General features: G+C 39.8%; 1 long non-coding RNA gene across 1 annotated transcript; it reads left to right on the top strand.

Moving 5' to 3' along the window:
- The first annotated feature begins 432 nt into the window (after positions 1-432).
- LOC134167167 (uncharacterized) lies at positions 433-6,152 on the top strand. Its single transcript, XR_009966115.1, has 3 exons — positions 433-687; positions 1,810-1,881; positions 6,019-6,152. It is a non-coding gene; the product is annotated as an uncharacterized LOC134167167 (long non-coding RNA).
- Positions 6,153-10,720: the final 4,568 nt, after the last annotated feature.

The following is a 10,720-nucleotide window of genomic DNA, read 5'->3' on the forward strand; positions in this document are numbered from 1 at the left end:
CAAAGGCCAATGAATCCTAAAGGATAAAGCTATTCCCGTCCAAGAGGCAACAATGCAACAGGCTGTGGCAGAGTACAGGAAGGCCTGGAAAAGGATTCTTTAAGAGGATCTTGAATCAAGGGTTAATTGTTTCCAAATGACCACTGTGTGAGAGACTATTATGGGATGGGACCCATTCAGGATTGGTTTAAAGCTGCTAGTTAGGTACCTTAAAAGAGGGCTAAGCAGCAGCAGCTGTTTTACATTTAAAGTGACTGAAGTGAGTAGTGAATTACTGTGGGAGACAAATGAGCCCATGACATGATTGGACCTGGGACTGCTCTCCCAAGTGGCCACTTGTTTCATGAGAACTCCCACCCCCGGGCTCTGCATTTGAGTATCAAAGGCACAAATAGCACCAATTAATTCAGATTAGCTCAAGAGAGAGGAGGCCAGGTTAGCTGCCTTTTTCTGGATGCAAGAACCCCAACTGTTGTCATCTTGCCTGTCTTCGGGGTGCCCCTCAACAAGGCTCTCATCTTGTTATTCCAGTTTGTTTCTCAAGGGAATCATGGAGAGCATCAGCATTAAGTCAGGAGCCAGCAAGGCCAGCGGAGTTGTGTTGGTGTAAGTTACTCAACAGCAAAATAAGAGCAAGAAATGAGGCAGCATGCTGTGGACCTTGCGTTTTCCATCCAGGAGCTGAGGGTGAGTGTGGGCCCTGACACAGTTCATTTCAATATATCCTAATAAGTATGCAGTCAGACTCAACTTTTCCTGGGGACTCTGCAGCAAAAAGAAAACATAAGATGGATCAGAATTAAGTCTACAGATGATATAAATTGTCTGGACTACGTCTTACTAGTCATGAATTTCAGACTGAAATTCAGTTTCCAACAGCTTTGCAAGACGTGTAGAACTTCCCTTTAACCACTTATCCTTTTTCTCCTTTTTTTTTTAATGTACTAGCCTCAGTTTGTAATACTGAGGAAGGGAACCTTCCCTCCCACCGCTAACACGCAGCTGCAATGTATACAGATATGTCTGAGCGCTCACTTTAGAATTCGACATTCAGGTCGGTGACTTCCTGGTGATACCAAGAGCTTGCGTCAGCCTTCCCAGAAATGAAAGGAAGAAACAGTCCTGCATGCTATTTACAAAACTGCATTAGTCAAAATACTGCATTTTAAAAACCCCTTAAGTTGTTATACATCACCATATAAGTCATCACAAAATAGTGAGTATGAATTCCTAAGAATTATGTTGACATGGAAATTGTCAGCAGAAGTGCTGGGAAATTTACATCTCCTCATATATCTGTACTCATATCCTCCATAGAAATTAACATATTATAACGCTAATATTTCAAGGTAATGTTTTCTCATGAGGATGCCATATTTTATCAGTTAATATCATCTGCGTAAAAACCATTCAATTACAGTATCAAGCAACGTGTGATTAATACTAATATCACTAATGTAATGGCAACTTCGTAAGGTGCCATCATAGCTGTTCAGGCAGCTGGAAATGGCAGTAGCAGGGAAAAAAATCATTCTTTTTAATTAAAAAAGTCCTATGTCCATGAAAATGAATGGCCAGTGATATTTGGTGTGCCAGCTTACCCTGCCTGGAGGATGTAAGTTGCACCACAGATCTTAGTGGGACAAGGATCTTGCTCTTCAGGCTTCATGCTGATGTATTCAGCCTTGAGCTCCACCACTCAGATCCCTACAGCATTATTAAATGTAAGCATGGGAGGTAGTTAAGTCTTTTATCCAACCAGCATGAGAGCTGCTCCTAAATTTTATACTTTCTTTTTAATTATTTCAGAGGTCCCATTGAAAAGCCATTAGATGCTCATTTTTCTCTGCTTTTGCTACATCCAGAAGAGCAGCACTGCAGGTATGATGGACCTTGAGCAGAAAACTGCATTAGTACAAGGGATTATCAAGGTGTGAAGGAACCCAAGCTAGAACTACAATCTTTCATAGGAAAGGAAACACATATTTTAAAGAGCAGTAACCCTGTTTTGTCCCTCTGGATCCTGAGTCCTGTGAAGGGCAGGGTTTCTCAAGAGGAAGAATCCTGCAGGAACCCACAAAAGGCACAGAAATTAAGAAAATGGCAGGATATTATCAACTGGTCACGAAGCTAAAGCATCCAGAGTTGAAAATGGCTGCAGCACACCATTGCAGCTACAACAGCTCCCTTTCTCCCTTAACCTGCACATTTTTTTTTGCCAAAGCTGAGTAGTTCTGTAATGAATAATTTATTCCAAATCATTTCCCTCCTCATGAATTGTCAGAAGGGGATCATGAATTTTTTCAGGTGTATATGTTGTATGTACAACTGATATTGTCCAAGGGAGTTTATAGTAAAGCTACAAATGGGACTTGTGTCTCACATGAGCCAAGTTTTGAGAGCTTTCTCCTGGCCTCTTGCTCAAGGGTGAATTTCAGTCTATTCAGATAGATGTACCATATCATTCCATGAATCCTTTTGGGTCTGTAGCTCATCCACATGCATATTCACAACTTCAAATTCAAGCTGTCTTGACAAGATGCTTAGGTCACATGGGCCATATCTGTTCCCAAATTGGAAATGGGTAATTTGGAATCAGCTTTCCTGCCCCCCCATCCAAAATCCTCTTCCCACAGAAAAATCTGTGGTGTACTCCTGAAGTTCACTCTTCCAGCCATCCTCCTGTGCACAAACCTCTAGCAGAGGATTCATGGGAAGTGCTGCAAACCTGGCCCAAGTGAATTGGTTTGAATGCTAGGATAGTAAGAAAAATAGTTTTGGCAGCATTCTCTTAATTTATTTCACCAATTTTATTCCCTGTTGCAGATTTTACAAAGGCAGCTGAGCACAAAATGAAAAGGGGACTCTAACAATTCTGAATCGTAAACACATTTTGAGCAGATTGTGCAAAGCAATTCAACTAAAATTAGATTATGAAAAGTACACTAAGTAAAACTGTATTATGGAAATGTTATGAAATTAATTAATCTAAGAAGCAGCATTGCCACCAGCATGTGCTGGCCCTGTAAACTCTTAAGTGCATTTGTTCCACTCTTTAGCTTTCATTCTGGCTGAAGTTAACACGAGTCAGAGATGTGACATTTCTAGGTCTGTGATCCCAGTGAATATTGTTACCCGTTATGGTTTTTGCCTTGATCCTTAATTTGAGTTTGGTCAGTGACGCTTGTGTCCACTAAGAATTGCTCTGGTGTCGAGAGATTAACAACTGATTACAATCAGTACAACAGTTGTTTAATAGGTTTAGTTACCAGTGTGGGTTGCTACTTAGCTAAGACAATAAATAATGTTTCTATGATATTCAATTAATAGGCAGGTCTTAGAATGGTTTGTACAATATATATGACTAAATGAAGAAACCCATTATAATTATCTGGTAATTTGTTAAAATGATCATTAATACTTCTGATGTTAATTATCTAATGGCAAAAAATTACAGAGGGTGCAAGTAATTTGCCCTTTGAAACTGCTTATTAGGTTGTAGGATAATCATTTTGTTTTCTTTACATAGCACTATTTGTTGCATTTTTCTTCTGACAGTAACTGAAGTGTACGTGAGGCCAAAAGTAACTGGATACTTCTCTTAAGAAATGAGACCACATTTCTGGTGGAAGTTCAACAGAGGACATCCAACCATGATTGCTACACACAGCCTTCACTTCAAAGAAAATTGGAAAGATCACAATGCAAAGTGAAAAGACACTTTTGGTTATAGAATGCATGCACATATTGCTATAAAACAGCCATTTTCAAGTCGTTACTACACATTGCAAGGAACAAAGCATAGTACTCTTGTACTCCTGGTTCTGCCAGTGACTTGCTGTATGACTTTGGGTTAGATACATGACATTATCTGTAGTTCATCACACAGCTGTGTACGTGACTTCCAAAAAAGAGATTATGTGCCAAAAATTATTACTGATTTTACTGGCCTTCACCTCTGTTCATTTTTCCCACCTTATGGGTGAGTAAATGATTCTTCAAATATATAGGTTCTGATTCACCTCTTTCCTCATGTTAATCAAGAGTAGATTTTAAAGGCATTATTTTTTCTGAGAAACATATTCAGAGAATATGTGCTCAACTCCAGGAATAACTTATTGGGAGGCATGGAAAGAAAAAGTCAGAATGTTTTGGTAATGTTCTTGAAACAAATAATTTCATTTTTTTATTGCAGAAGGACATTTTTAGAACAAATTTAGCTAAACTTAATTACATTTTAAAAGTTTTAAAAAAAGAATACCTGTCAACTAAATGAAATGTTTCATGTAATGCAAGTCTTGTCTTTTTTTTTTTTTTTTTTCTGCTTTTTCTTTTCCCTCCAGATTTAATTTCAGTCGGAAAACTGAAATTTCCCTTCAGGCTGACCCAGCCAATTTCTTTTTCTTCTACTTTTCAAAGAGAAAAGAGAAGGGAAAAAAAGTTAGCTTCATTCTTTGCATATATTGGGTATTCTTTTAAAAACACTGGCTCTTGCAAATACACCCCTAGATGGTTTCTCACAAACCACTCAGAATCAGAGGCAGAGAGAACAGGGCAGAACCCAAACCAGGGAGGAATCTGAAGCAGGGGGATAATTTTGGGGGGTGAAGGAAATAAATAGGAGAGGAATTAGAGGCAATGGGGCTACTGGGAAAGAGGGGGCCCCAGAGTAAACTTCCCCTTGCATTACTTACATATGTGTATAAACTACACTGCTGACGAATCATGGTTTTTATAGATAATCCCTGGGTGATACATAGGAAAATATGGTATTCATCAAATTCTGATCAGAAACAATTCCACTGAAGTCAATGGGATTGCACAGGCATAAACCAGATGTGAAGGAAGGAAGAGTCAGAATCAGGCCTGCTGCACAGGCACACAGGCTGTCAAGTGTATAGTATCTTGATACCAGTTTGGGAAAGGATGCCTCATTTAAACCTGGAGTTAAAGTTGACTTAATAATGAGAACTGTAAATATGGAAGTTGTCATCAGTAAAGCCCAACTAGTATGTTTCCAGGTGAAAACTGATGTATTGTGAGGGCTAAGAGCAAATCTTCATCCAGCAAAGCATCACACATTTGCCATCATGACAACAGATTTTCTTGCAGAATGATGCCCAAATGGAATTGATTACATGGAGTGTAGTGAGAAGCAATAGGGCCATTCACACATAATCACAGAATAGATGTAGCAGAGATGGGTGTCAGCCAACGTCCTGGATCCAAGCATATTCGGATGTGAGAAAAGTTCAGATCTTGATCCAAACTTTGCTGTTCAGACCTGCCTCTTTCTGTCAGGAGGTGGCTTCTGGCCAGCTCCATCTTCCATTAGCAATTCAACCTCACCAAATGACAGGTAGGATGCCCATTTAACTTAACGTGTGGAAAAGAAAAAAATCCCTATCCTTAAGTAGATGCTATTTTTGGTGGTCTTTAATAGGCATGCGAGGGGAATAGGAAGATAATTAGCCGTTTTGCGCAGCTTGTCCCTCTACACCTCAATTTTCAGACATGCTCCCTTTTTCTGTGATGATCCCCCCACTAAGTGTTCAGAGGGATGTTGACAGTCTCCCTTTTAAATGCTCAGCCTTTTGAAAGGTTTTGCTCTCTGCAGGCTGAGCTGTCTGGCACACAGCCATTGACAGTGAGCTGGAGTTTGCTCTTAAGTCCCAGTGCAATCATGCACTGTCTGCTGCCTGCTGTTGCACAGTGCTGCAGGAGCTTAAAAAAGACTCCTCTGGTCCTGTCAAAAAGACAACCGAATTATTAAAGCAACAGCTATTCAGGTGCTCAAAAGGACTATGGGAAGCAGGGGCAGAAACTGATGGCAAGGATCTGCCCCTTATGTTAAAATGCAGTGGGGTAGGAGGGATCTGGATGTTGCATGAGAAAAAGGCCTAAATATTTGAGTGGGATTAGGTCCTTTTAATATTCCTTGCTGAGGTGGTTTTGAACTATCCAAGTTTTAAAAGTATCCAGTCCTAGCCTGAGTGTCTAGCCTCTCTTTTTCCACAGATCCAGGAAAATGTGGGTAATCCTCGGAGAGATTCACATTAAATAAAAACAGCATGCAAGAATGTTTTCCACAGTCCAACCCTGTGAGATGAAATCAGTGGCAGCATCTATAAACAACAACTTGAAAATCATCTAACACCTACAGATCTCCAAACTACTTTGGTGTGAGGTACAGAGCCTCCCATGGGAGCAAAGTTAATGTGTGACTCTTCTTAAGGTAAAAAAGGACAAAGGTCTCTTGGCCACAAGCCTGTTCCACCTCTCCCCCCCCCCCCATTTCTCTATAACTCAAAACTTATTAATATTTGCTTGTTATTAAGCATTAACATATCTTAATCTTAGCACAACTTCACAGCCTACCAATCCCTGAACTCACGCTATTTCTGTGTTTGTTGAACTAGCAGCCATTTCAAGCAGTCATCTCTTTGCCCAGTTTCTGAACTCATTCAAGTCTTTCTATGCAGAAGACAGCTACCCTCCATTTTTCCAGGAGTCAGACCCTAAACTAAGACACAAAACCACAAATCAGCCTTGAAAATTTTGGCTTACTTCATCCCAAGGCATGTTGTTGCCTAGAAATGGCTTAGTCACAGCAATTTCTAGATTGCTTGACTCCCTGCTGTCTAGTTTCTTGGCTAAGGCACCAGACTTCTCATGTTAACAGCTTCTGGAGCACTGCTCCATCAACACAGGAGCATCCTCTGATAGGGTGGTGGCATTCCTTTTTTTGCTTGGGAAAAGGCACTTCTTTCTTCAGCCTTTGCAGTTTCCTCAGCCCTACTGCGCTGCCCAGTTTGAGTCTAAGCTTGCTATTAACCCAGCAGCTTGGCTTAAGAAAAGCAAGTCAGCATTTTGCTAGCGAGTCATATTATTTTATTAATAAGAAATATAAACTCTTGCAAAGCTGCAGTGGGAAAGACAGTGGAGGAAGCTGACTAAGTAGATGAGAAACACTCTTTCCCCACCTCCAGACAAGCTTGCTAGGACATAACACAACATATCCTGCATTATTCCAGCAGCCTCCTGAATGAATACTTTCCGCCCGGTGACAGAACGTAAACTACTTTAGCCTTATTCTCCTCCTGACAGACCTTCTAATTATCTCAGCTGTTTACAGCACTCAGGCCCTCTGCTACCAATTTCTCCATTATTCTGACAGTCAACAAACTAGACCTATTAGAGCACAGCACAATTCTTGCCCAAGGCAGGAACTTTGTGAGACCACAAATCGTCTCGGTATTAAAAGTCGGTGCATAAGAACTGCCCTCAGCTTTAGCGCTAAATTGCTGGTTTGGAGACATTCATTGCTGTATATTGTATTTCCACTATATTCCGCTTTAATAGACTTTATGCTGAAGTGTGTAAGAAGAGTTTTAAAGCCTGAGGTGGCGAGTAGACCTTTTTTTTTCTTCTTCCATTTTATATATTTTTCCATCTTTTTTGTTTGTCACCTTATATTGCAAGGTTGGTTCGCATACATAAAACAATGCAGTCACGCAAGAATATCTAACAGTGGGAGGCACAGATTTTACCATTAGAAGTTAAACAACAAGGTTTGGGCACTGGAAGATTTGTTATCCTTTGATTTGTACAGGGCTTCAGTCTTGAAATTATTTCCTTGGTGCTTCGAACACTTTATTTTCCTATTGGCAAAGCTAACCTGTTTTATTCTTCCAATCTTCTGCTATCAAAGTAGTTAGGGCCAAATAAGAATAATAGACAGAGAGGGAGATTACAGTTTCTATTAATAATTTGCATCCGTTTGTTTAAGCAATATTTATTCAAGGTTCAGAAAGCTCTTAGAAAATTGTATTTATTAATTAGTGTACACAACACTCTATAAAGTATTTATGTACGGCCTATCGCCAGACTTCTTTTAGTCTGAGTTTGTACAGGCCCAGGGATTTATTTTGACTAAACACGTAGGAACCATCTGATTCAGGCATACTTGTACCTGTGACTTGGACTAATTTTCAATGTTATCTTAAATTGAAGGTGTCTACAGGTATGTATTAGTTTCAGAAATCTCAGGTAACCTACCATAGTAGAGAAATAACTCCAGGTGTCTAAGATACACATTATTATCAAGCTGATATTAATGACTAATCCCACCAATTATCCCAAATAGCAAAAGCTCCAAAACTATTTTCCCGAGCCATTCAATTGGCTCTGACTCAGTTAGGAATACACTTGCAGCAAATTTCATTCGGCAAAAGTGGTTAAATTAATGAAAAATTAAAGCTTGTAAATTGAAAAAATCTTTTAAAGACAAAACCAAAGAGAAAATGCATAAAACGTACACACCATTTCAGCTAAGCTGCATGTTGGAAAGAACGTGTGCTTTCACTGAACTATGTTACCTCTGCCTGCTGGAATATAAAATGACATGTTGTACTAGATTCTACTGAATTTAAATTCTGCCTTCAAGGCATTTATAGTGAAATAAAGTATTTTCCAGAAAAGACTCTTTGAAAAGTGACATTGCTTTCAGCAGAACCCTCCTGAAGACAACTTCCAGTTCAGTGACACAGGGCTGGGTGAATTCCTACCTAGCCTATCACAAGAAATCATACACTGGGCATGCACATCATGGGAGAACAGGGGGAAAGCCTTAGCACAGGACTTGTAGTAAAGACTTGCATTCCTATGAGATCAGCGTCAGTACTGAGGCATATATAACTCAAAAGCTGACCACTTAATAGCTTTAAAGTGTTCAAAGTTCTTAAGTTCTTCCAAACTTAGCTTTGAAAGAGAAGTGTGTGTTGTGCCATAGTTTCACATTTCATCTTGCAGGATATACTAATTTGGGCTAAACACTGCTGTGACTTAATAAAACAAAAAAATAAACCAAATCACCAGGCCACGTTGCTCTAAACCCAGATAACTTCAGGAGAGCTGTGTGAGATTTGAAGTTTTGCCACCGAGATTAGGGGCTGCTCTATTGATTTCCACAGCACTTGCATGAAATGGAAATTAGCACAGGCTATAACCGTTTGTCATCCTTTTCTTGTTTGTTTCCAAAATTTGATTTCCTGTTCAGAAGAAGGGCATGTTCCTGGGTCAAAGCCAAGCTGAAAGTAATCGGACCCTAGATGGCACTTTTAACTGGCTTTGGATCAGATTCTCCAATGAGGGTACCCTGGATTACTCTCTGCCTGAGGACTTTTTCTCCGCACAGAAGACTCATGTCCACAGTCTTAACTACACCTGAATAGCACAAAGGTAATGGTGTTTTTCCCTGTACACTGGTAGAAAATACTGCTTTCTGCTATCAGAACCAAGAGGGAATCAGAATACAAAATAGAGATGTCAGAACTCCTTGGACCATGCTGGATGGAGCTGGTGTCAAAGGGATATAAATAGGATCCTTGAATTTAAACAGGGATGAAATGAAAATTAGTTAATATAATTTTTAAGGGACCTCTATGTAAATATCTATAACTATATATAAAACAGTACATGAGATGTTGCCATTTCTTATTTGCTTATTTTCTAATCTGGAAATAATAATGTTGACAGCACATACGTGTCTTCTTTATGCTGACCTTAATGAATGACTTTGCTGGTAAGTATTTTCAGGGTATGTTTTAAGTAAATAAAACACAAAGTAATTGAAAGAGAATTTCAGGCTTGCAACCACAAACATTTGTAGCATAGACCTAAATCTAAGCGTTGGGTCCATCCAATTATGGTATCAAGTTGTTACCATATATACGGTCAGCTCAAAGGGTGTGGGATGACAGACAACATAACAGCCAAAAAATCTGTAGGTGCCATTATGCACTGCAATCTTTTCAGCTCTCACAAACCAAGCAAGAATTGTTTGCAAATCTTGGCAAAACAGATGAGCTGCTTAGAAACATCATTGGGATACTCAGGATATAATGTGCCTTCCTCTGAGACCCATGCAGAGCATCAGGGAAGCGCTAGCGTTAGAGTCTGTTTCACACACAGCCCCTGTTAACTGTTGCTCAAGCCTCCATGGCACTTTTCACAGTTAAAATATTCATTTTGGAGACCTAGCCAGTGGCGTATGCAGGAAATGGTAGTTTTCCTATGTAAAATTGCTGCTTCAAAATATAACTGCAAAATATATTAATTCTTCCCTTCTGCATGCCATTGGCTACTGAGAGACAGTTTTGCCATCATGATTTCTGATCTGGACCCTTCTCTAGCTCCTAAATTAATTAAACCAAACCAGTGGGGTAGACTTTAATTCACAGTGGGTTCAGGAAAAAAAAAGAAGTAACCCTTGTCTATCACGAGAGGCTTCAGCAACAGACTACAGATTTTGGAAGCCTTGCTCCTGCTTGTTTCATTAAAAAGATATACACGCTAATAGTGGAAATGGGAGGCAACCTAGAAAAAAAGATGTATTATTACGAGAGGCTGGGACATTGTATTTGTGTGTACTGCAGGGAAAACTTTATTGAAATGACTGCTAAAAACAGCCCAAGAGCAATGTGGGAAATTACAAGGAGGAAAATCCAGAGCTAGAGCCTCGTAAGGGAAGCAGCGGAGTTGGAGTCAGAGATGCAGAAAGGAGAACAGGTGAGGGTCAGAAAGATTGAAAGGAGAGAGAGCAGCACTGGGAGAAGACATGAGAAATTAGATCAGAATCTAAAAGCACTCAGGAGAGCAGGGGAAAAGGCAGAAATTAGAACAGGAGCTAAGAGGAGAGCCGAAGAGGCAATAAAAACTG

The sequence above is a fragment of the Pezoporus occidentalis genome, unplaced genomic scaffold (assembly GCF_034315485.1).
Source record: "Pezoporus occidentalis ecotype Australia unplaced genomic scaffold, CSIRO_AGI_Poc_V1 ctg11, whole genome shotgun sequence".
Lineage (NCBI taxonomy): Eukaryota > Metazoa > Chordata > Aves > Psittaciformes > Psittacidae > Pezoporus > Pezoporus occidentalis.